General features: G+C 36.7%; 1 non-coding gene across 1 annotated transcript; it reads left to right on the forward strand.

Annotated features, from left to right (window-relative positions):
• Window positions 1-23,872: 23,872 nt before the first annotated feature.
• On the forward strand, window positions 23,873-23,979 carry LOC136207758 (small nucleolar RNA R71). Its single transcript, XR_010676885.1, has one exon. It is a non-coding gene; the product is annotated as a small nucleolar RNA R71 (small nucleolar RNA).
• The last annotated feature ends 3,814 nt before the right edge of the window (window positions 23,980-27,793 follow it).

A 27,793-nucleotide genomic window follows, 5' to 3' on the forward strand; every position in this document is an offset into this window, starting at 1 on the left:
AAATTGATAATTGAGAAATTGTGTGTTTGGTTGAAGAGAAAAGAAAGGAAAGTGGGGCTGCAGTGGAGAGTTAAAGGTTTGGTGTGTGAAGAAGAAGAAGAAGAGAGAAAAAAGAAGAATGAAAATAAAAAATTAAAAAGGGATGGAAAAGATTGTATTTTTTATTTTGATTTTTGATTTTGGGGTTTATTTGTGATAATTAGATAATTAGGGGGGTTAATTTATAAAATAAATAAATATAAGGACCAAATTAACTCTTTTCTCTTTGAATTTTAACACCGTTAGTCAATTTAGCCTCTGTTTGCTAACGACTTGTAACACATACCTCTGTTTGCAAAAAAAATATCACAGGTTCGAGTTTGCAAAAAGTGTATACCACATGCATTTTTTTTGTACTTATCCCTTAATTTAATTCATAATCATAATCTAATTATAATTGTCCGAATTTAAATTAATTCCTTATGTGTCCCTACACATAAAATCGCCCCCCTCTATTATTGGGCCTTAGTGGACTCAGTTGGGCTTCCATCAATTAATTAATATCTGTTTCTCTTTTGGGTTCCAAGTCTTATGTGTGACCCATTAGGTTCTTATTGCTTCTAGCCGTATACAACCATTAAATTAATTTCTCAAAATTACATTTAATCTTTGTATAACGAAATGAGTACGCGAACTGCGATTAGCAGATCTTAAACATTCCCCCAGAGCTATAAGAAGACAGGTTGATTCCGTCGTTGACCTTTCCGTATTAGTTACAGTATAATTCGATCCTTTATCAACTACATCCTTGAACAGAATCTTATGACTATGGATTATGTCAAGTCACATATAGCGAGACGTTCGTTTTACTTGTACAAGCCGAGTTAACTCCAATTAGATAGGTTAAGTGAAATCTCCATTTCAAGTCTTAAGCTATCACCTTGCAAGGATTTAGAGTCAAGTCTTCCACAAGCGATCCTTGGACATATCTCCCATTTATCAAGAGTGACAAATGCTCAATCCAATGTTAACTATCCTGCAATTACTTCTTGTGATACCCAACGTCTGCCGTACACACCCTAGAGTCATCCCTGTTATGGATCGTGTTACAACAGGATCAAAGCATCACATTCCATAATCCAGAATCACTGAGTGTTAGGATTACTTATACCTATTAATACCAATGAGATGAACAGGTGACAAGGATAAATCACCCATCCTGTTATGTCAAGTCGGGCCCCCAATCCTAATGAACCCTTTTATTGGTTCCATGTAACTGTCCAGATATCTACATATCTGAAGCTTGTGAGATCAGCTCTCTGTCTCGACAGAAAACATTGTTACATGCAAGTCTTAACAGTGTTATGTCAATCCCTATTCAAAATATATCACTTGACTTGGGGTGGTTTTAAGTTTATTAGTTTATTATAATGTTTTGTCTCACTTCATGCTTGTATGAACACTTTATAATCACTTTAAATAAACTTAGGGATTTCCTTTTATTTAGACTTATTTAGTTCTTTAAAAGTGGTTGCTTTTATACAGTTATGAAACCATATCTTATTAAAACAAATGACATAAAGAACAATTCATTTACAATAGGTTTATATCCTGGAACAATTGTCTATAGGACACTAAACTCCAACAAGAGATACCCTCCCCGAAGCATTGATATTAGGATGATAAATCCTAGTCCTGAATATGAACTGATAATAATAGTAATTTTATGAGTGTATATGCATATATATGTACTGATTACAATGTATTAATAAGTTCGTGTTCTTACAACTGGAGGTGTGAAGGGGAACTCGACAGGGAAGTTGATATCGACTCTGTATACACCTCCTTCATTAGGGGTGTTTTGAGGGCCCTTAATCATGACAGAAAATTTCAGATGGTTTCCATTCTCAAAACCTACATATATATATATATATATATATATATATATATATATATATATATATATATATATATATATATATATATATATATATAGCAGCAAGTGTACGTGAGTTGGCATAAATAGAGAATGAAGAACAATGCACAACTTCTCGGTGAGTAAGATACATACCTAAAATATTAAGAAGTCACGTGGGTGACTCCTTGTTATGCGAATTCCGTAAGTGCACGATTCCGCTTGTAGTAATAAAAGATATCGTTCCCACAGAAAACGCTGATTGACTATTGTAGCAGATTAATTCATAAATTCGTTTTATTTTGGTTATAGAAAATAAATAATTAAGTTTGTGAAATAGTTTTGTTTAAAAATAATAATAAAACCTAAGTTAGATTTCTTTGGTTTCGATTTTGTGCATAGCTTGGGATATAAATAAGATTTTTGGTAAATATAAACCTGTAAATAATTTTCAATCTTACTACAGTTGTATCATATAAAAATATTTAATCCAATCTCTCGATCAAGGATTAAATAACTTAGATGTCTTTAGATAAATAATCTCAATTCTTGGACCTATCGTAGTGAATTGGAATTAAAAATTAAAAACGATACAAGTAGATGATGCGATACAATTATCCTTTTATGAACTGAATATCTTCTAACTTCATAAAATGATAACTATTCCTATGTCTTGCTTATATGGATTTCCCTAGAATATTCATAGAAGCAGTAATAGAATGAAATGATGAACATAGAATAATTTGCATTGGATTGAATTGTGTTTTTGATAAACAAGTATTTGACAGTGTTGATCATATGTCAAAAATAAAGAATACAGAGAATAAAGACTATAATAGATGAGAGCATAGGGGTTGTGAATCCTTTTACTAGCTCTGTAAGGATGGCAAGCCTCTGATCATCTTCTTCTATTGTATCTTATATCTCAAGGAAGTGTATCTCTCGATCTTACTTCCTTCAATGCTAGAATAAAAGCCTTAGAAATTACTGTAACTTGATAACTTCAGTTTATCACTGAAATCTCTTGAAAATTTCAGCAGATTATCAATCTAGATTATTTTATCTTCTTATAGTGGATGGAGGATTGTGTTCTTTCAAGATGATAACCCCTCAAGTGTTATTATGGAGAGTCACACCTAGTGGTGAAGAAGAATAATGATTCAGATGGAAGGAGATGCCTTTGTGGTGAAGAATCATGTCTTTTTGTAGTAAAAACGTCGGTCACGAACGAGATAGGGGTGTCAAGTTCGTGACTGTGCTTGCCATGCAAAGTTGGTGAATTTTGTCTATCACGATCGCGACAAGGGTCACGATCGTGATAGATGATTTTTGCCAACTTGTGATAATTCGAGCATGTCTTGTTCGTGACAAGTAGGTCACGAACGTGACATCTCATTTTGCCCTAATTCTGGCTTCTTTCTTTTGTCTTTCGCTCGTTCCTTGCTGATATTACTTCATATTGAGTTTTAATCTGTTTCAAACCTATCTATGTACAAATCATGAACAAACAAGTGAAATCTTTCCAAAACCTATTTTAAACTAAGTTAAATGCATTAATATAGACATGAATATGCATGTGAATATACGTAAACTTAGGACTTATCAATTCCCTGACACTTAATCTTTTGCTTGTCCTCAAGCAAAGACGTTTGCTTCCTCTTCAATCGTTTTAAATTACGATTATATAAATTCATCTTTATCTGAAAAATTGAAAATTTCTAAAAAAAATTCCTTAAGACAATTTATATCCAGAATATAAATTATGTAAAAAGAATATGACTATCAACTATCTCGTTTGTACTTTTGGTAACAAAACGAAACTTTCAGGACGATTTTGAAGCACACACTTATGATAAAAAAAACTTCAAGGTATTTTTAGGTATCCTAACTTCTATTTTCGCTCATATGGTTGCATTTTATGCTCCGTACCATACTCACCTTTTTTTCGCTATTTTCTTATCTCTTTTGCATTTGCTTTTGTTTTTTACTCGTTTCCCGAGTTGCAGTCTGCACATATATATATTTTTTGTTTTGGCTCACTTAAGCGGTTGCATCTTATGCTTCATACCATTTCTCACCTTTTTCATATCACATTGGATATTTCTCTCAACTCGTTTTCTCTCTCAAATGCATATACCCTCATCCTTTATTGACAAATGACCTTATATGTATTATGGTTGTAGTTTCTTTAGTTCCTCATCTGTATTTTGAAATAATTTTGAGAAGAATCAAGTCAAAACAGTTTTAAAAACATGTTTCAAGAAATCATAAGTTTAAAAATTGCATATAAATGTTCAATTTTAAAATAAAGGTAAAGATATGCAAGAATAACATAAAATGACAAAGAGGGTAACAAGATAGACTTTTTTTATTTATTTTTCGATCGCTTTCCTTGATTCAAGTCAGTAAAGAGACACAACTTTATTGATTTTTCTAATTTTTTTGCTTTTTTCATTGATGATAATTTTTCTTCTTTTTTTATACATAGACTCGATGACGACTCCTCCTACACTTAAATTGGACAATGTCCTCATTGAGTGGGGAAAACATAAAATGTAAACATGCTGATAACTAAAAACTAGGAAAATAAAAACTAACAAGTTAAAATAAATAAAAGATAAATGGAAAGATAAAACCTATTTATAATAGGGTGAAGTCAGTGGAGATGGTGTGAACTCAATATTGTTACGTCGAAAAAATGAAAACAATTTCCGATGAGTTGAAGCATGATCCTTCTTCAACGTCTCAATATATTGGTTGATTTTGTTGACCTTACTCAGTAATTTTTCATTATCTTCATCAACACGGTCCAACCGTGACAAGACTTGCCTCCAACCCGAAACATTTGAGTTGTCATTCACATCCTCTTCAACTTCTATTGATTATTCTGCTTCTGTTTCTTCTTACTCCTCCTCTTGTGTCTCATCATCCTCGTGTTCCTCTTCCTCAACAATATTATTGCCTTCCCCCAAACTACTTCCTGCTGCAGTATATGAACCCAAAACTTTGGCAGCCCTTGCTTTATGAGGAATAAACAAACCTGGGTCTTTAACCAACCCAACCTTCTTTAAAAAGGCAAGATCAAGAAGTGGAAGATGAGCTTTCTATGGAACAGGAGCCTGTAAATCATTCTTGGCAGGCAATACAATCCCAATGATAGTGTTTCCCATCCCAACTTTTAAAGTTCGGTATCGTGATGCCTTATATAGCACATCAAAGAGAATATTAGTAGAATCCACAAACTTCCTTTTCAAAACACAGTCAATCACAAACAAATCCTTAGCCTGCACTTTTGAATCTTCAACCCGCCCAAAAAGCGAATAAGTGAGATACTTGTGAAAAAACAAGATTGCTTCATCCTTAATTAGTTTGTTTGGAGAATTTTTAGGATTAAAATTTCTCAAGCCAGGCAATCAACTCCAGATTGAACCAACAATAAAACCAACAGGCTTTTGAACAAAGCCACGTTTTGGAAAACCAAACCAAGCAAACATCTCATTATACCCAATCTTATACTCATCTCCTCTAATCCTAAACAGGAGATGATTCTTTCTCTCGTCTTCATAATGGAGAGTATAGAAGAACTCAACGGCCCATGCATCAATCTGAATAAACTGGAAGTCCCTTGTGATCCAACTTTGTAATTCCTCGAAAACTTGCTCTTGCATTTGTCACGAACGCGACAGGCTTGTCACGAACGGGACAGTTCAAAAAGTTTTCTTTTTACTCTTTCAAAGACTCTCATCATGTCTTGGCTCTTTCTATTTCATTTATGATATTGTAAGTGTGTAATTAACTTGTTTAATCTGTAAAAACTCAATGCAAATGTTAAATAACAAAAGGTTGTCCTAATGACTTCCCTTATACAACTAAATAATAAAATATAAAATAAAATAAACTACTGTGTAGATCTAGAAAAAGATTTATTCAAGGAGTAGACAGATACTTAATAGTACTATCAAATGGTCTTTCATTGGTCTCATAATAGACCTTACAATGGTGTCCGTTAATTTAAATAACTCGTCTTTAAGATTTTACAGTTCTAATGCTTCATTGCTGAAAACATTATTTACCTCATATAGTCCTATCCATCTGGATTTCAACTTTCCAGGACATAATCTAAGACGTGAGTTAAAAAGTAAAACTTTATCACCTTTATTAAACACTTTAGCTTTCAAACGGGAATCATGCCATCCCTTAACTCGTTCTTTATATAACTTAATGTTTTCATATGACTGAATACGGAATTCATTTAATTGCAAAAGTCTCTTCTTTGCTGCATTCTGCAGATCGTGATTCAAAGCTTTGATTGCCCAGTAAGCTTTATCTTCTAATTCCACAGGTAAATGACATGCCTTACCATAAACCAACCGATCTTGCATTCTCATATAGTTTTTAATATATTTTAATTATATTAATCATACATTTTAAGATAGTTTTTAATATTTTATAATTGTTTTATGTTTAGTTTTGTGTTTTAAGAACTAATGCTTGTTCCATATGTTTTTAGGTATTATTTGGGGAAAAAATGCATTATGGAATCATTACTCAAGTAAATAAAGTTGCACAGTCAGAACTCTCTCTAGTCACTCCTTAATACGCTCTTTAATTGCATTAAAGTTAAGAAGCTACAAAGAAGAATTCAATCCTCCATTAATCTTCTCTTTAATGGAATTAAAGTTGGAAGTTACAAGGAATGCATGAAGGCATGTGCAACTATAAATACCTACATTGGGAAGCATGAAAGCAGACGTTGAATAGACCTCAACACAAAGCTGGAACACATCTCAAAACACATCTGTTAATTTCCTATTATAGTCTTCTTTTAGTTCCTTTTTCTCTTTCTCAAACTCTTAACTCAACATTTGTAGACGTGTTCTAGTTTTTATTTCAAAGTTTATTCTCACTTCATCTTTTCTTCTCTTTACTTTAGTTATGTTTTCTATTAAATTTCTTGTTTTCTTTCCATCTACCATGAACTAACTCCTCCATAACTAGAGCTATGGCGGATCCTAATCGAAGTATATGATTTAATTGCAATCTAATTTCAAGTTCATAATTTATTAATTAGATAATCAAACTATGGAGCTTAATTTCCTAGTTAGATATCTGCCCAATCTTTAGCTAAATTACAATTAATTATTTTGGTTGACCAACACTAAGATAATTAATGGAATTACATAGTTTAGACATGTGTCTATACGGTGCGGTTTTTCAGGGTTTAGTTTCATGACTTAACTTTGGGGTTATTTCAAAGAACTTATGCTTTCATTATACCTTTATTCTTGACTGGACCAAAGCTAGGTTAATTGTATGTGAAATAGGATTAATCTTGATTAGACCAAAGCTAGGTTAATTACTTTAGGAAATAATCACCGTCTCTAGATTAAAACTTAAGAACTTGGATATGATTGTTGTGTGGATTATATACATTAGGTTAGGTGAAGCCTTGCTCTAGTGACTTACATCATATTTAAATTCATTTTGTTTCCTTCTTCGTTTACTTTATTTAATTGTTTTAAATTCATTAGTTTAGTATCTCAAACAATTCAAGTTTTGGTTGCTTAGATTAGAAATTCACAGAAATCACTAGATATACATACAATCCTCGAGGGAAAGATACTTTACTTACTATTTATTACTTGATCACGATGTGGTGCACTTGCCCTTAGGTTGCTAGATACACATTTCGATCATCAGAGCCTTGAATGCAGTACGGTATGCCCATAACGTATCATCAAGCTTAATAAACCAATCTTTCCTAGAGGACGTAACAGTTTTCTCCATAATCCATTTTATTTCTTTATTAGAAATCTCAACTTGTCCACTAATTTATGGAGGATAAGGGGGTAGAGACACGATGGTGTACCCCGTATTTTCTCATTAGATTTTCAAATGATTTGTTTATAAAATGTGTTCCTCCATCATTAATTGTCGCTATTGGTACTCCAAACCTGCTAAAAAGCTTTTTGAAGAATTTAACAAGAACCTTTGCATCATTGGTGGGTGCAGCTATTGCTTATACCCATTTAGACACATAGTCTACTGCAACTAATATATAGGTATTGCCAAATGATGTGGGGAATGGTCCCATAAAATCTATCCCCCATACATCAAAGAGTTCTACCTCTAAGATAGATCTTAATGGCATTTCATCTCGTTTTCCTAAATTACCAGTTCTGTGGCATTTATCACAATGAGTGACATGAGCACGAACGTCTCTAAATAAGGTTGGCCAAAAGAATCCGCTGTCAAGTATCTTGGTTGCGGTCGTAGTAGTCCAATTATGTCCTCCATATGAGCTATCATGACAATCATTTATTATAGCGTTTATTTCATGATCATTCATGCATCTTCTGATTATTTCATCTCCACATACTTTAAACAAGTAGGGATCATCCCAAAGATATTTTTTAACATCCGAGAATTTTTTTTCTTTTGATGATATGTTAAATCAGAAGGAACAACATTTGCTGCGTGATAGTTTGCAAAATCAGCATACCATGGTACTATATAACAGTCAACTTTCATAAGATTTTCATCAGCAAAATTATCATTAATACCAAATGACTCTCCTAATGGTCCATGCTCATCCTATAGTCTGGAGAGATGGTCTGCCACAACATTTTCAACCCTCTTTTTGTCTCTTATATCGATGTTGAACTCTTGTAATAAGAGAACCCATCGAATGAGACGAGGTTTTGCATCTGTCTTTGAGAATAAATATCTCAAAGCAGCATGATCAGTATAAATTATTACTTTTGAACCTAAAAGATATGACATGTGTTGGTCCCGTGTAACGTAATAGGATTAGTTCCAAAGGGGGGTTAGGAACTAATATAACTTTTTCGCTTAATAATGCTGACTTAATTAAATGTTTGATAATTTAACTTAGTTTCAGGTCAGCAAGACTGAGTGAAGTGTGAGACAGCTTTAATCAGATACTGACTAGAGCTGTTTCAATTGTGAGTTGGGAAGTAACACTTTAGGTCAGCTTCCAACTCAGCACTCTAATTACTCAGCGTCGGCTTGTACAAATTATTTACTGAGTAATTTAAGCAAGCAACACATACATATACATATATATAAAGAGAAAGGGTTAGAGATTACTCATCAGACTTATCCTGGTTCGGCCTCACCGCCTACATCCAGTCCCTAGAATCCCTCCGGGCTTTTTCAATCCACTACTGAGCTCTTTAAAGGTAGAGCACAAACCATTTACAATAGCAACTGAGTACGCAAGAGTACCGTCCTCTATTCGTCTACTCAATCCTTTCAACCACTGAACACTATAACCGAGTGCTCAGATTTTCTCTACCACTAAGTACTATAACCGAGTACTCAACTTCACTCTTCTAACCTTTACAATTGATACAAGATTGTTCTCACAAAACGAAGAACACTTTAGATGAATACAATTCACTCTAGACTTTTACACAATGATTGGAATTGGGTGTAAGAACTTGCTTTTTCTATTCAGACAGCTTCTCTTTTGGAATTTTTGACTTAGTGAAGATTTTGCTTGTCTGTATCTCTTGTATGTGTTCGACAATGATCCAAGTGATGAACTTGTCCATTTATAGTGAATTCTGAAGCTTCAATGATTTGAAAATCCGATATAACCATTGAGAAGAACGGTCTTCTTCATCATCATGTGGTCAGCTTCCAGAATCGCAGGTCAATCCTGTCTTCTAATTTGCGCAGGAGGCAGGCTTGCCAGTTGTGTCTTCTTGCGCTAGGTTCGTCTTCTAGCGCCAGGTTTGTCTTCTAGCCAAAATCCAGACGGTCCATGCGTCTCGAAAAGATCCTTGATCATATTTCCGAGGCTTCTGATTTGTTGCAGAGATTTGTCGGACCTTGTCTTCTAGTAAACGGATCATTGGCGCTGACTTGATCTTTTACTCAGCTTGACTTAGCGGTGACTTTGAAAGTTGCTCAGCTTGACTCCGCAGCTTCGCCTTCAAGCTTTTCTGAAGAAGACATTTCTTTTGCAACGCTGAGTTGTATTCCACTCAGCTTCTGTTGTGTGATCTGCTTATGCTGACTTTGTTCTATCTTTCTTTTTATGAACACTTAGTTCCTGTTCTAATCAGTTTACTTACTCAACACTGAACAAACAAATTAGTACAATTAAACCAAAGCACTTAAATTTATTGTTTGATCATGGGATTAACATAAATAATTTTGTCAAATCAAAATCATGTGGAAAGGTGTTTCAACAAACTCCCCCGTTTTGATGTTGGCAAAAGTATTTAGTTCGAACTCAGTGTTGAGCTCCCATGAAAGTTGACCTTTCCTATTCTTCTGAAATTACTCCCCCTTAAGGGTTGCATCTATTGACTTAGTTTAACTCTAAACCTTCTAAGATCTAATCGAGTGAAATTAAGGCTTGCGTTTACTGACTTAGTTCAATTTTAGACCTTCCAAGATCTAATTCAGATGAGCCTAAGGTCAGTTTTCAGAGGTAGGTCAATACTTGGAACATATGGTCATTACTCAGCTTTGATACTTATCTATTTTTAGATATCAGAGATATTATGTTAAGTTCAGGTATCAGAGTTGGATTCATTTATCAAGGTTGAAAAGTACTGAGTATGATTTACTTGTTTATCTCTATGTTCACAAGTTTTAATTTGTTGTTCAATGAGTGGTCATGTGTTCAAACAGCATATAAACACAACAAGTAAGCATCGCATAAATATAGTCAGTTTGTAGAAAAGATGCTTGTATAGATAGTCAGGTCAACAAAGATATGCCAGATACAAAATCACAAGTCATAAGCTAAGACTATTGCTAATCTATTTCTTCATGTTGACTTGAACTTGGTTAGATTTGCCTTTGCCCTTGGCTGTTCTTTGCTGCTGACTTTGATTGCACGGGATATCAGAAGTTGAACCAGGCTTCTGCTGAGTTCCGGCCGCTGGCTGTTTATCCTTTGCTTTCTCCCCCGGTTTCTGCTAAGTTCCGACAGATTGCTTAGCTTGATCTTTCTCCTCCGTTTTGCCAGCATCATTCGATTGAAGGGGAGGAGCAAGGAACTGCCCTTGTTGAACAGCACGAGTCAGTATGGATGAATAGTGTTGCATGTGACCCGTACTTTCTCTAAGACCTTTAAAGACTTGCACACCATCAACCATACTTGAAGCAGGGATTTTAATGTTCGCTCTGAGCATACTGAGTAAATACTCCAGAGACTTCCCAATCCAAGTAATCGAGTCCGTCATTCGTGCATAGGATGGATGATACATCCTGAGCATCGCAGTATCATACGACTGGCGTTGAACATTAATGTGCCGAACATGCGCAAGTGTTGACTTGGTGCAGTGCAGAATTTCATTGGTCTTGACCTGGTCAGTGTCCATTTCTTCTTTGCTCAAGTTGAGTAGGCGTATAGCCTCACCGATTTGTTCTATGGAGCATTGAGAGGAGGAGGAGATAAGTTCACGAGCCCCGGTCAGCTTGGAGGACAGCTGGGAGAAATGTTGATTGACCTCAGTAAAGGTTGCAGATGTTGAGTTCACAGCTGATAAGGCATTAAGTTTTCCTTCGATGGAGTTCATATGATTCACCATCATCAGCTAGAGTTCGGCCAGTTTGACCATGAAATCTTACTTGGGCAGCTGAGAGACTAGAGAAGTCATAACACTCATCAGCTCCTTTAGACCTTTGAGTTCGGTCAAAAGTTGCGTGACGGAGGAAAATTGAGTTGGCTCAGCAGGAATGGACCCAGCAGCAGCGGTGTGAGACTGATCTATTGCTTGAAGAAGCGTATGTGCTGAGTTGATGATTCGCCGACCTGATCCAGAGGCATTGAGAAAAGTGTAAGAATCATCTTCAGTTTGATTTTGCATAGTCTCAGGGGCCGTTTCTTTGTTCGCACCAGATGTTGGAGGGGTTTGGTGCTGCCCGGAATTAGAAGTGCCAGCTTGGTCAGCAGCTGCTCTTTTGTTAGTAAGGCCATCAACAGGGGCTGACTAGCTTTCTGTCTGCTTGATAGGAGTAGGAAGAGTTTGATCAGCAGAATTATTAACCTACTCAGTGTCAGTCTGAAGTTGAGTTGGAGTTGAAGGTTGAGGCAACTTAGAGCTGTCTTTAGCAGGTGGTATTTTCTTTGCTAACTCGTTGTGTTGAGCAGCAGGAACTTCGAGCACTTGCTCAGTGGAAGGTGGAGCAGAGGTGTGTCGGTAGAAGTTGGACCCTTAGGAACTTTTGGGTCGGCTTGTTCCTCGGCTCGAGAAACAGAAGCTTGTTTTTCTTTCACTTGATCCGGAGTGGGTTTAGTGATATCGATGAAGAACTGAAATTAAAGCCCAGTTAGGTCAGTGATAGGGTCCCTCAGTGGAGATTCATCCAACAGGTCAATGATGTTGGGTTTCTGAGCTTTTCTCTTGAACCGCTTTTCTGTACTGCCCTTTTTAGATTTGGTCTGAGGAGAAGGGTCTGCAGCAATAGATTCTGGTGACTCAGAAGAGGAGTCAAGTCCAAGATCAGCATAGAGGTGCTCCACAACATTGTCCTTCACTGGAGACTCAGCTCCTTGCTCTTCAGCTTGCTCAGCAGCAGCTGTGTTACTTGGCTCAGCAGAACCCACTTTATCAGCCTGAGCCTGTTCCTCAGTACAGCCTAGTTCTTCTTCCTGATCACAAGGTGGTTTTTCTAGGTCGATCTCCTGAGCTCGCAGGAAGTGAGAATCTTTGGTGACGACGAAGTCTAGAGGGTCAGCTTCCAGAGGTGTCATCCCCGAGGTCTTCTTCCTCTTTAGGGGTTGCTCAGGAGTCTCTTCACTTTCCTCAGGGTCAGCTCTCTCCTTCCTTTTCTCAGCTGACTCTGCCTTCTTTTGCTCTAACTCAGCTAGTGCAGCTTTCTTCTCTCTTGTCACCAGCCTAATATTTTTCATAGTTCGATTAATGTCTTTGGCTAGTGGCGTTGAGGATTGGTCAGCTTTTCTTTTTCTTTCCTTTCGCTCAGCAGGTGCTTCAACCATAACCTTCTTTCCTTTCTTAGTTTGCTCAGCATCGGTTTCTTCAACTACATCATCCTCAGCCGGTGTTTCTTCAACCATAGCACCTTTACCTTTCTTAGGTTTGATAGGAAGGCTATGAGCTAGCCCGAATAGTATAGCCGAGGTGATCTCAGTGCCTTCGATGCCAATTTCTCCTTTGAAGCTGACCTGGTGATCCTGAAGAATTTTGGTGATGAGAGAACCCATCCGAAGGATCCCGGTGCTGCGTAGGAAAGCCTCAATGAGAAAGACGGGCATATTGAGCGGTTTGTAGTTCAGCATGTGCCAGATGAAGCACTGCTCAAAGTTTGAAGCTGAGGAGGAAGAGTTGACCTTAAGAAACAAGAAATTGGTCAGGATATAGTGGGCTTGTTTCTGAGACTGGCCCATACTGGTACTAGCGATTTATCCTTTGTGGTTCTTGGGTTTACAGAACTCAACAACGTAATGAACCCGCTTATAATCATTTGTGCATCGCAACTCAGCACCTTCTGCTTTAAGTTTTAGCAGGATAGCAAGGTAAGAGGGGGTGATGGTGATTGCCTTATTCTTGACCTTGGTGACCAAATAGTCATCATCGTCCTCAGCGACCGTTAGATTTGCATAGAACTCCTTCACCAGTTGCAGGTAAGTAGTTGCAGGCATAGAAAAGAGGTCGGTCCACCCATTCTTGGAAATCCAGTCACAGAAGGGTTTTTCTTCATTGATGAAGCTCCCGGAAAACCATCGGGAATGATACACATTTAGGCCTTTAATGCTATTGAAGACTTTGAAAAACTTTCTTTCTTTAGGTTTCTTATTCGTTTTCTCCTTCTTCTTTTTCGATGGAGTCGCTTGGTCAGTGCGAGGATTTTCACCGAGGATGTTGACCTCGGGCATTGGTTGGTCATGCTGACCATGTTTCTGAGACTCTGAGGAAGTCTCATTATATTCCTGCTCAGCAGGAGAAGGAGGATTAATGTCGGAGCGGTTGTTGTCGTATTGCTCACCGGACATATTCTGGGAATCGTTTGACATGGTGTTCTTGAGGTTTGAGAGAGTTAGAAGATTAGGAAACTTAGAGAGAGAGAGAGAGAGATCGAGTGCGAAATGATTCAAGCGTAAAGAGGAGTTAGTGGGAATTCGTCCACTATTTATAGTCGGAGCGCGTCGATCTGATAGGTCAGAATGGCGGTTTGATTTTGAAACGTTCAACAGCTTTAAATTTTGACATTTATGACACGTTCGGCGCATGGGTTTCTAATCATTACGATTACGTCATCCTAGGTGGCTACTTAAATACGCGTGCAAACATTTATTTTCGCAAGTTTTCTTACTTAGCATCTAGGATACTAAACATTTGGAGTTCTGAGTGCTCAGTTTAGCGTAGAGGGGATTCATATCATGTGAAGTAACTCAGCATTTAGTAATCACTCAATATATATAGCAACTCAGCATACATTGATTTCATAGCATTCAGTTTTACTCAGCATATGCTAGTTACTCAACATGTAATGATCACTCGGCATATTATAATCACTCAATATTCATTTAGCTTAGATATTTACTAAAGAGGATTAGACATACTGATAGCTTCCTTTAGTATGCTGAACTGCTCACAAGCTAGTGGCTTCGTGAAGATATCCGCAAGTTGTTCACCTGTTGGAACATAGGTCAACTTGATCTCACCCTTGAGTACATGATCTCTGATAAAGTGATGCCTTATGCTGACATGCTTCATCATGTTGTGTTGGATTGGATTTTTAGATAAGTCAATTGCACTTTTTTTGTCACATTTGACTTCAATTGTTTTGGTTTCAACTCCATAATCATCCAGCTATTGCTTGATCCATAGGACTTGTGCAACACAGCTTCCAGCAGCAATGTACTCAGCTTCAGTTGTTGACAGGGCAACTGACGATTGCTTCTTACTGAACCAAGACACTAGACAGCTTCCAAGGAATTGACATCCTCCTCAAGTGCTCTTCCGCTCAAACTTGTCTCGTCCATAGTCAGCGTCAGTGTATCCAATGAGTGTCAAATCATTTGTGTTTGGATACCATAAACCTGCATTCACTGAGCTTTGCAAATATCTAAGGATTCTTTTTACAGCTATGTAATGAGATTCCTTAGGGTCAGCTTGATATCTTGCGCAGTAACATACTGAGTACTGAATGCCTGGCCTACTTGCAGTTAGATAGAGTAGAGAGCCAATCATACCTCGATATAATTTGCTGTTCACTGACTTACCTTTCTCATCAGCACAAAGCACAGTGCCAGTACCCATTGGGGTAGATATTGGTTTACAACCTTCCATATCGAACTTCTTCAATATCTCCTTAGCATACTTTGTCTGGCTAATGAAGATGCCATTCTTTCCTTGTTTGATTTGAAGTCCAAGGAAGAAGTTGAGTTCTCCCATCATTGACATCTCAAACTCAGTTTGCATCCGTTTGCTAAATTCCTTGCACATAGATTCATTAGTAGCACCAAAGATAATATCATCTACGTATATTTGCGCCAACAGGGTATCTTTACCCTTTTTCTTAATGAATAAGGTTGTGTCAGCTTTTCCCCTGACATAGTTCCTGGTCAGCAGGAAGCTGGTCAGCCTTTCATACCAAGCACGTGGTGCTTGCTTTAGGCTGTACATAGCCTTTTTGAGTTTATAAACATGGTTTGGGAATTTTGGATCCTCAAACCCTGGAGACCGACTAACATAAACCTCTTCATTTATAACTCCATTAAGAAATGCACTCTTAACATCCATTTGGAATAGTTTAAAGTTCATAAAGCTAGCATATGCACATAATGTTCTTATTGCCTCTAATCTAGCTACGGGTGCAAAGGTCTCACCATAGTCAATACCTTCCTGCTGACTGTAACCTTGAGCTACAAGTCTGGCTTTGTTCCTGACCACGTTACCTTGTTCGTCTAGCTTATTGCGAAATACCCACTTTGTTCCTATGGTCTTTTGATTCTTCGGTTTAGGCACTAAATCCCATATTTCGTTTCTCTTGAATTGATCAAGTTCCTCTTGCATAGCATTGATCCAGAATTCTTCATGCTCGGCTTCTGAGAAGTTTTTCGTTTCATGAACTGAGACGAACACAACATTACTGAGATATCTCCTGAGTTGATTTCTGGTCATCAGGGTGTTCTCAGCAGCATCAAAAATGGACTTCTCTAAGTGTCCTCTTGGAATCTTGATCTCTTTTGGCAGTGTTGAGTTTTCAGGAGTTGGTGTTTCAACAATCTCTACAGGATTATATTGGTCAGCAAAGATAATTTCGGGTTCATTCTTACCTTTGGTCAGCCCTCGAGGCTGTGACTCAGTGGCTTCAATTTGGTCAGCGGAAGCTGAGCATGGGTCATCTTCGGTAGGCTGACTTACCTTCCCTGCAGGGTCAGTTTCATCGAACTCAATATGTACAGACTCTTCTACGACCTGAGTTCGTTTATTAAACACCATATATGCTTTGCTGTTTGTTGAGTACCCTAAAAAGATAGCTTCATCAGCTTTAGAATCAAACTTAGCAAGGTTGTCTTTAGTATTTAAAATAAAACATTTGCAACCAAAGGCACGAAAATATCCAATGTTGGGTTTTTGTCCTTTCCAAAGTTCATAGGGGGTTTTCTTAAGTATAGGTCTAACTAAAGCCCTATTGAGTATGTACCAAGCTGTGTTGACAGCTTCACCCTAGAAATACTTTGGAAGCCTATTCTCACTCAGCATTGTCCTAGCTATTTCAACTAGAGTTCTGTTCTTCCTTTCAACTACCCCATTCTGTTGAGGAGTTCTAGGAGTAGAAAAATTATGGTCAATGGCGCTGACTTCACAGAATTCATCAAACTGTTGGTTTTTGAATTCTCCGCTATTATCACTTCGGATGTGAGCTAATTTTAGGTCTTTGTCATTTTCAATTTTTCTAATCAATGTTGAGAACATCTCAAAAGCTTCATCCTTGCTACTCAGCAGGATGACCAAAGTGTACCGAGAAAAGTCATCTACAATGACCAAGGAAAATCTCTTACCACCCAAGCTCAGCGGCTGGACTGGTCCGAAAAGATCCAAGTGTAGTAACTCTAATGGACGCTTGGTTGAGACTACATTTTTGCTTTGAAAAGACTTTTTGGTTTGTTTACCTTGCTGACAAGCATTGCATAATTGATCCTTCTCAAATCTAAGTTTGGGTAATCCCTCAACAAGTTGCTTTCTTGCTAGTTTGGCTAGGAGATCCATGCTTACATGACCAAGTCTCCTATGCCATAGCCAGGAATTATCTTCCTTTGACACTAAGCATATATTTTTTGAAAACTTCTTTTCTAAGTTTAGCATAAAACATTTTCAACACGAGGGGCAGTTAAAATCAATTCATTTGTTTTTCCCTCGAGCATTCTACACTCAGTGGCATCAAATACAACCTTTCTACCGTTGTCACACAGCTGAGCTACGCTCAATAGGTTATATTTAAGACCCCTGACTAGGGAGACTGACTCAATAGTAGTATTTCCTCCAATAGTACCCGATCCCACTATCTTACCCTTTTTGTTGTCTCCAAAACTTACATTTCCACCTCGTTTATGCACAAGTGTGATGAACTGAGTTTCATCACCAGTCATATGCCTCGAGCATGCGTTGTCAATGTACCATAGCTTTGACTTCTCCGCGCACCTCAGGCTCACCTGCAATTGAACTAGTTATCTTTAGGTACCCAATTCTTTTTTGGGTCCTCGTTTGTTAGATTTAACAGGTGATGCATCATATTTGATTTTGTGACGACATACATTTATAGTGTGGCCATCTTTCCCACAATAGTCACAATAAACCACCCTTTGAGGGTGTTTCCATTTTTGGTCAGCATGATGGTGCTGAGCATACCAACACACACTTACAGTGTGTCCTCTCTTTCCACAATAGTCACACTGACTGTTCTGCTGAGTGTACTGTCTTTGCTGACTAGTACCTGAATACTCAGCTTTTGGATAGAACCTTTTCTTAGCCGATGAACTCAGCTGGTTCTGTATAGATGTGATGTCCTTTCTCAGCCTTTTAGCGTCTGATTGGACTTCAGAGACAAACCCGTGCATGATTTTCAAGTTTTCATCTTACCTGGTATTTCCTAAAGAAGATGTCGGAGGTCACTAAGTTTGACCTCTTCAATCTCATCACACCGCCTGCTGAGTGCTCTTATTTTCTTGTTACACTTTTTGATCAGTATATATAGATCACTCAGGGCATTAACCATTTCATTTCTGAGCAAGGGTATAGATGTTACATCATTAGAGTGTTCCTCATGGTCAGACCCATCGGAGAGGTCAGCTTGCTCAGATCGGCAGTTGTCAGTAGCTTCATCAGCCATAAAACAGATGTTTGCTGACTCAGTGGCATCAGCTTCTGATAAGGTTGACTCATCACTGTCACTCCATGTGGCCACCATTGCCTTTTTGCTTCCTTTCTTGTCCTTCTTTAAGGTAGGACAGCTTGATTTGATGTAACCAGCTTGATGGCATTCGAAACACGTAACAGGCTTGGAGCTGTCCCTTTTGTGTCTAATGTCGCTAGACTCGGCTTTATATTTATCGCTTCTTTTAAATAGCCTTTTGCTGTTCTTGTCATTTTTCCTAAACAGCTTCTTCGTCTTTCTGGTAAACATGGCCATTTCCTCATCATCTGATGAGCCAGCTTCCGTTGAGTCAGCTTTCATGATAAGAGACTTTTGTTTCTTGTCCTCAGTCTTTTCTTTGGCCTCAAAATTTTTCATGGATATCTCATGGGTCAGCAGAGATCCGATGAGCTCATCATATTTGTACATAGTCAGGTCTTGAGCTTCTTCAACAGCTGTCTTCTTAGCTTGCCAGCTCTTGGGGAGACTTCTCAAGATTTTCTTCACCTGCTCTTCTTTTGTGAAGTTCTTGGCGAGTCTCTTAAGCTCATTTATGATGTTAGTGAATCTTGAGTTCAACTCTGAGATGTCTTCATTTTCGTTCATTTCAAACAGCTCGTATAGCCGCATGTGTTGATTCACTTTGGACTCCTTGACCTTACTGGTTCCTTTATAGGTAACCTCCAGCTTCTTCCAGATTACCTATGCTGACTCACAACCTGAAATTTTGTTGTACTCTACAGCATCTAACGCACAGTGAAGCATATTGATAGCCGAAGCATTATTTTGTAATTTATCCTCACTTTTGACGGACTTTACACCATCAATAGTTTCATAGGGAACAAACGGGCCTTGGACTATAGCTAGCCATGCACTCTTGTTTGTTGCCTGAATGAAATTTTTCATTCTGTTCTTCCGAAATGTATAATTAGATCCGAAGAACAGAGGAGGCCGACTAATAGATAATCCCTCAGGGAGTATTTGTGTTGTTTGATTTCCTGGAGGAAACGAGTGCTGTTCTCAGGCATTTACAGGGATCAGCTCAAGATAGTTTTATCTTGAATAGTGAGCTACTGAGCTCTGATACCACTTGTTGGTCCCGTGTAACGTAATAGGATTAGTTCCAAGGGGGGGTTAGGAACTAATATAACTTTTTCGCCTAGTAATGCTGACTTAATTAAATGTTTGATAATTTAACTCAGTTTCAGGTCAAGCAAGACTGAGTGAAGTGTGAGACAGCTTTAATCAGATACTGACTAGAGCTGTTTCAATTGTGAGTTGGGAAGTAACACTTTAGGTCAGCTTCCAACTTAGCACTCTAATTACTCAGCGTCGGCTTGTACAAATTATTTACTGAGTAATTTAAGCAAGCAACACATACATATACATATATATCAAGAGAAAGGGTTAGAGATTACTCAACAGACTTATCCTGGTTCGGCCTCACTGCCTACGTCCAGTCCCCAGAATCCCTTCGGGCTTTTTCAATCCACTATTGAGCTCTTTAAAGGTAGAGCACAAACCGTTTACAATAGCAACTGAGTATGCAAGAGTACCATCCTCTATTCGTCTACTCAATCCTATCAACCACTGAACACTATAATCGAGTGCTCAGATTTTCTCTACCACTGAGTACTATAACCGAGTACTCAGCTTCACTCTTCTAACCTTTACATTTTATACAAGATTGTTCTCACAAAATGAAAAACACTTTAGATGAATACAATTCACTCTAGACTTTTACACAATGATTGGAATTGGGTGTAAGAACTTGCTTTTTCTATTCAGACAACTTCTCTTTTGGAATTTTTGACTTAGTGAAGATTTTGCTTGTCTGTATCTCTTGTGTGTGTTCGGCAATGATCCAAGTGATGAACATTTATAGTGAATTCTGAAGCTTCAATGATTTGAAAATCCGACATAGCCGTTGAGAAGAATGGTCTTCTTCGTCATCATGTGGTCAACTTCCAGAATCGCAGGCCAATCCTGTCTTCTGATTTGCGCAGGAGGCAGGCTTGCCAGTTTCGTCTTCTTGCGCCAGGTTCGTCTTCTAGCACCAGGTTTGTCTTCTAGCCAAAATCCAGACGATCCATGCGTCTCGAAAAGATCCTTGATCATATTTTCGAGGCTTCTGATTTGTTGCAGAGATTTGTCGGACCTTGTCTTCTAGTAAACGGATCATTGGCACTGACTTGATCTTTTACTCAGCTTGACTTAGCAGCGACTTTGAAAGTTGCTCAGCTTGACTCTGCAGCTTCGCCTTCAAGCTTTTCTGAAGAAGACATTTCTTTTGCAACGCTGAGTTGTATTCCACTCAGCTTCTGCTGTGTGATCTGCTTATGCTGACTTTGTTCTGTTTTTCTTTTTATGAACACTTAGTTCATGTTCTAATCAGTTTACTTACTCAACATTGAACAAACATATTAGTACAATTAAACCAAAGCACTTAAATTTAATTGTTTAATCATAGGATTAACATAAATAATTTTGTCAAATCAAAATCATGTGGAAATGTGTTTCAACAACATGAACTTATCACATACAAATGCTACTGCTAACATTTCTTTTTCAGTTGTTGCATAATTTAACTAAGCTCCTGAAGTGTATGACTTGCATAAGATATAACTTGCAATTTTTCGTCTTTCCTTTGACCTAATACACAGCCTATAGCCAGATCACTTGCATCACACATAATCTCAAATGGCTGATCCTAATCTGGTTTCGTTATTACTGATGCAATGACTGAAGCTATTTTAAGTCTATTCAAAGCTTCTAAACATTCTTCGTTAAAGTCAAATGGATTATCTTTAATTAGTAAATTAGTAAGAGCCTTAGCAATAATAGAAAAATTCTTAATGAATCTTTTGTAAAAGCCAGCATGGCCTAGAAATGATCTAATACCTTTAATATTTATTGGTGCTGGTAATTTCTCTATTAGTTCAGTCTTTGCTCTATCTAACTCTATACCCTTGCCCGATATTTTATGCCCAAACACAATCTCTTCATCTACCATGAAGTGACATTTTTCCCAATTCAAAACTAGGGTTGTCTCTTCACATCTAGCTAGAACTTTGTCTAGGTTCATTAAGCATGCATCAAAAGAATCTCCATATACAGAGAAATCATCCATGAATACTTCCATGATATGTTTAATGAAATCACTAAAAATGGAAGTCATGCATCTCTGAAATGTTGCTGGTGCATTACATAAACCAAAAGGCAATTATTCTATAGGCAAATGTAACATGGGGAATGTAAACATAGTTTTACCCTGATCATCTGGAGACAGGGGGAATGAAAACATAGAATATCCATCAAGGAAACAGTAGAAAAGTATGTCCTGCAATCATTTCAATCATTTGATCTATAAAAGTTAAGGGAAAATGATCCTTCCTAGTTGTTGAATTAAAGTTTCCTATAATCTATACAAATCCTCCAACCGGTGGTGGTTCATGTTGGTATAACCTCTCCTTGTTCATTTCTTAACGACATTCATACCTCCCTTCTTAGGAACACAGTGAAAAGAACTAACCCATTCACTATCTGATATAGGGTATATAATTCCTACATCTAATAACTTCGTGATTTCTGCTCTCACTACTTCTTTCATATTCAGGTTTAATCTCCTTTGTCTGTCTGCTTTAGGTAATTTTCCTTCCACTAGATGTATTCTATGCATTACGATATTTGGACTAATTCCCTTAAGATCAGATATCTGACAACCTATAGTTTTGATTCTTTTTCTTATTACCTTTAGTAAACGTATCTCTTGGTTCACACTTATTTTGTCAGAGATTATTATTGGCAAGTATTTCCTTGTCCCAAATATGCATATCTTAAATGTTTTGGTAATTCTTTTAACTATAAAATGGGTGGTTTTTCTACTGTAGGAGGAATAGGTCCTTCATTTCTCAAAAGTGGTTCTGGAATCCTATCTTCTAGTTCTGGTTCTGGTTCTATTTCTGGGTTTATTTCATCACTCCCTTCACTTACTAAATCATCTATGCATTCATCGATTAAATCAACTTTCATGCACACACACTATCCTCCATAGGATATCTCATTGCTTTATTCATATCAAACTCAACCTTGTCTTCTCCTATCCTTAACACTATTTTCCCTTCTAATACATCAACTAATGCCCTTCCTGTATTCATGAAAGGTCTTCCTAATATCAAAGGACAGTTTACATCATAGCAAAATCTAATATGACAAATTCAGTAGGAAAAATGAATTTATCTACTTTCACTAATACATCCTCAATGATACCGTATGGTTTCTTAATGGTTTGGTCTGCTAGCTGTAAAACCATAGACGTTCGCTTTATATCTTTCTCTAGTCCTAATTTATTAAAAATAGATAAAAGGCATCAAGTTTATACTAGCACCTAGATCACATAAGCAACTTGGAAATTCTACTTCTCCTAGTTTACAAGGGATAGTAAAACATCCAGGATCTTTCAATTTTGTGGGTACTTGACTTGAAATTATGGAACTACAATCTTTCATAAGCGCAATTGTAGACGTTCCTTCCCAACTAATTTTCTTAGCAATTAAACCTTTGAGAAATTTGCTATAATTAGGAATCTGTGTTATAGCATCCATAAATGATAGATTAATATGAATATTTTTCAGTTTGTCTAGAAAATTAATGAGTTGTTTATCATAATCTTTGCTTCGTGTACATTAAGGATAAGGTGGTTTAGGTTTATAAGTATTAGCACTGGCTTCTTTAGCAGCCTTAACAAAATTATCACTATAAGAATCTGGTATAGCCGATGCTTGCAAGATAGGTGTTTCTTTTTCCTACAAAACTCTAGTCTCAATACTGGTAGCATCATGATTAATATAATTTTTTCCTGATCTGAGAGTGATAACTTTTGTTTGCTCTTTAGGATTGTTTTCTGTATTACTAGGAAGTCCGCCATGACCTCTAGATGGGATAGCATTTGCTAATTGCCTAATCTGTACTTCTAGATTATGGATGGAGAATGAATGGTTTTTGAAAAGCTGATTGAATTTATTTTCAATCCTTTTAAAATTATTGTCCTAGTGATCAATTTTACCACCAATTCCATCAATAAATTTATCAATCTTAAAAGAAAGATTTCCTAGTGGGTCACTGGTGTGGTTAGTGTTTGTCTTATCTTGGTTGGAATTATTTCCTTCTTTCCAACCAAAATTTGGATGACTTCTCCATCCTTGGTTGTAGGTATTCGAATAAGGATTATTTCGATTTTGAACATAATTAACTTGTTCTTCCGAGTCCGAATTACTACAATCATTATTAGATTGGTTCTGTACTTCAGTATGTAATTTGTCTATCTTATGAGACAAAATAGAAAATTGTGCTTGCAATAGTGTAACAGGGTCTAAATCAGGTATACCTTTCACCGTCGAGGATGAAGAAGAGGCGGGAGCATTACTTGTATTAGTAACATGCGATCTTTCTACTGGCCACATACTGCTATTTGTTGCCATTTCTTCGAATAGATCGAATGCTTCTTCAGAAGTCCTTTTCATAAATGACCCTCTAGACATAACATCAATTGTTCCTCTGGTGGTTGGGTTAATACCAATATAAAAGGTTTGCATGAGTAGTTCTTGGGGTAGGTTATAGCGTGGGCAGAACCTTTGAAGTTCTTTAAAGCGTTCCCACGCCTCATAGATGGTTTCAGTTTCGTGCTGGGTACATGATGTAATCTCTTTGATAATTCTTGCTATTTTTGCTAGGGGAAAGAATTTGGATAGAAAACTCTTGACTAGTTGGTCCCAAGTGGTGATTGTTCCTGGGGGAAGTGAGTTCAATCAGGCTTTCGCTTTGTCTTTCAGGGTAAATGGTAAAATACAAAGCTTAATATCATTTACTGTCACCATGTTGATTTTAAAGGTGTCGTAGATCTCTAGAAAACTTGCCAGATGAGTGTTCGGATTCTCCTTTGGCAGTCCATAGTATTGGACACTGTTTTGTAACATTTGAAGTAAAGATGGTTTGATCTCAAACTGTTCTACAACAATTGGTTGACGCACTACCCTATCGGGTACTCCATTGAGTCCTGGTGCGGCGTAGTCCATTAATCTCTGGAGTACTGCCATCTTTTCTTTGTTTTTGTTCTTATTCTTCCTTGCTCTTTTCTTTTTCTTTAAATTCTTTTCAATCTCAAGTTGATAAGGCTCTAGTGTCTGCTTAGCACTTCGTGTCTGACGCATAAAATCTTAATCTTAATACTTGCTATAAACCAAAATTCGAAATAAATAAAATAATGATTTATATAAGTCAATCTCTTTGGTGTTCCCAGGCAACGGCGCCAAAAACTTGTTAGGCGAATTCCGCAAGTGCACGGTTCTGTTTGTAGTAATAAAAGATATCATTCCCACAGAGAACGCTGATTGACTATCGTAACAGATTAATTTATAAATTCGTTTTCTTTTGGTTATAGAAAATAAATAATTAAGTTTGTGAAATAGTTTTGTTAACTTAAGTTAGATTTCTTTGGTTTCTATTCCGTGCATAGCTCGGGATACAAATAAGGTTTTTGGTAAATATAAACCTGTAAATACTTTTCAATCTAACTGCAGTTGTATCAGATAAGAATATTTAATACAACTCTCGATCCAGGATTAAATAACTTAGATGTCTTTAGATAAATAATCCCAATTCCTTGGCATATCGTAGTGAATTCGAATTAAGAAAAACGAAACAAGTAGATGATGTGATACAATTATCCTTTTATGAACCGAATCTCTTCTAACTTCATAAAATGGGTGTCTTCTATAGTTACTTTGTTTTTGACAAAGTAATTCTTACTTTGTGTTTTTCACCATTGGATGATAGGGTGTAAAATCCATCTAATGGCGAAAACACACAAAGTAAGGATTACTTTGTTAAAAACAAAGTAAGCATAGCCTAACCCAATGCTTATATGGATTTCCCTAGAATATTCATAGAAGCACTAATAGAAATGAAATGGTGAACAAAGAATAATTTGCATTGGATTGGATTGTGTGTTTGATAAACAAGTATTTGACAGTGTTGATCATATGTCAAAAGTAAAGAATACAGAGCATAAAGACTGTAACAGATGAGAGCATAGGGATTGTGAATCCTTTTACTGGCTCTATAAGGATGTCAAGCCTCTGGTCGTCTTCTTCTATTGTATCTTGTATCTCAAGGAAGTGTATCTCTCGATCTTGCTTCCTTCAATGCTGGAATAAAAGCCTTAGAAATTACTATAACTTGATAACTTCAATTTATCTCTGAATATATCTTGAGAATTTCTGCAGATTATCAATCTGGATTGTTTTATCTTCTGTATTGTGTGTCTTTTGAATGGAGAGAGGAGCATCCTTCTTATAGTGGATGAAGGATTGTGCCCTTTCAAGATGATAACTCTTCAAGTGTTATTATGGAAAGTTACACCCAGTGGTGAAGAAGAATAATGATTCAGATGAAAGGAGATGCCTTTGTGGTGAAGAATCATGTCTTTTGCAGTAAAAACGTCGGTCGTGAACGAGACAGGGGTGTCACGTTCGTGACTGTGCTTGCCATGCAAAGTTGGTGAATTTTGTCTACCATGATCGCGACAGGGGTCACGATCGCGATAAATGATTTTTGCCAACTGGTGATAATTCGAGCATGTCACGTTCGTGACAGGTAGGTCATGAAAGTGACAGGTGAGTTGCCATAATTCTGGCTTCTTTCTTCTATCTTTCGCTCGTTTCTTGCTGATATTACTTCATATTGAGTTTTTATCTGTTTCAAACCTATCTCTGTACAAATCATGAACAAACAAGTGAAATCTTTCCAAAACCTATTCTAAACTAAGCTAAATGCATTAATATAGACGTGAATATGCATGCGAAAACACGTAAACTTAGGACTTATCAATTCCCCTCCACTTAAACTTTTGCTTGTCCTCAAGCAAAGACGCTTGCTTCCTCTTCAATCGTTTTAAATTATGATTATATAAATTCATCTTTATCTGAAAAATTAAAAATTTCTGAAAAAATTTCCTTAAGACAATTTATATGCAGAATCTAAAGTATGTAAAAAGAATATGATTATTAACTATCTCATTTGTATTTTTGGTAACAAAACGAAGCTTTTGGGATCATTTTGAAGCACCCACTTATGATCAAAAACCTCAAGGTATTTTTAGGTATCCTAACTTCTATTTTCGCTCATATGGTTGCATTTTATGCTATGTATCATACTCACCTTTTTTCCGCTCTTTTCTTATCTCTTTTGCATTTGCTTTTGTTTTTTTACTCTTTTCTCGAGTTGCAGTCTGCACGTATATATATATATATATATATATATATATATATATATATATATTGTTTTGGCTCACTTAAGCGGTTGCATCTTATGCTCCATACCATTTCTCACCTTTTTCATATCACATTAGATATTTCTCTCAACTTGTTTTTTTCTCTCAAATGCATATACCCTCATCCTTTATTGACAAATGACCTTATATGTATTATGGATGTAGTTTCTTTAGTTCCTCATCTGTAGTTTGAAATAATTTTGAGAAGAATCAAGTCAAAACAGTTTTAAAAACATGTTTTAAGAAATCATAAGTTTAAAAATTGCATATAAATGTTCAATTTTGAAATAAAGGTAAAGATATGCAAGAATAACATAAAATGACAAAGAGGGTAATGGGATCGACTTTTTTGATTTATTTTTCGACCGCTTTCCTTGATTCAAGTCAGTAAAGAGATACAGCTTTATTGATTTTTCTAATTTTTTTGCTTTTTCCATTGATAATATTTTTTCTTCTTTTTTTTATACATAGACTCAATGACGACTTCTCCTACACTTAAATTGGACAGTGTCCTTATTGAGCGGGGAAAATATAAAATGTAAAGATGCTGATAAATAAAAACTAGGAAAATAAAAACTAACAAGTTAAAATAAATAAAAGATAAATGGAAAGATAAAAACCTATTTATAATGGGGTGAAGTCAAGTGGAGATGGTCTGAACTCAATATTGTTACGTCAAAAAAATGAAAACAATTTCTGCTGATTTGAAGCATGATCCTTCTTCGACGTCTCAACATCTTGGTTGATTTTGTCGACCTTACTCAGTAATTTTTTATTATCTTCATCAACACGGTCCAACCGTGACAAGACTTGCCTCCAACCCGAAACATCTGAGTTGTCATTCGCAACGTCCTCTTCTTCTGCTGCTTCTTCTGCTTCTGTTTCTTCTTCCTCCTCCTCTTCTGTCTCATCATCTTCGTCTTCCTCTTCCTCAACAATATTCTTGCCTTCCCACGAACTGCTTCCTCACTATGCCATTTTCCCTTTCACATGACACAAGATACATGACATACATTTTTTTCGTGACAATATATTAAAATTCTGTCATCTGAAAGCGTAAATGTAAACCAGCTTCATTCACATGTGGCCTTCCGATGACATAATTTTGTCATCCAAAGAAAATGCGCGTTTTCATTAAAATTTACTTACTCATCACATAACACTTGTAATAAATGACTGTCATTGTATGCGGAAAACAAAAA

Source organism: Euphorbia lathyris, chromosome 9 (assembly GCF_963576675.1).
Source record: "Euphorbia lathyris chromosome 9, ddEupLath1.1, whole genome shotgun sequence".
In the NCBI taxonomy this organism is placed as follows: domain Eukaryota; kingdom Viridiplantae; phylum Streptophyta; class Magnoliopsida; order Malpighiales; family Euphorbiaceae; genus Euphorbia; species Euphorbia lathyris.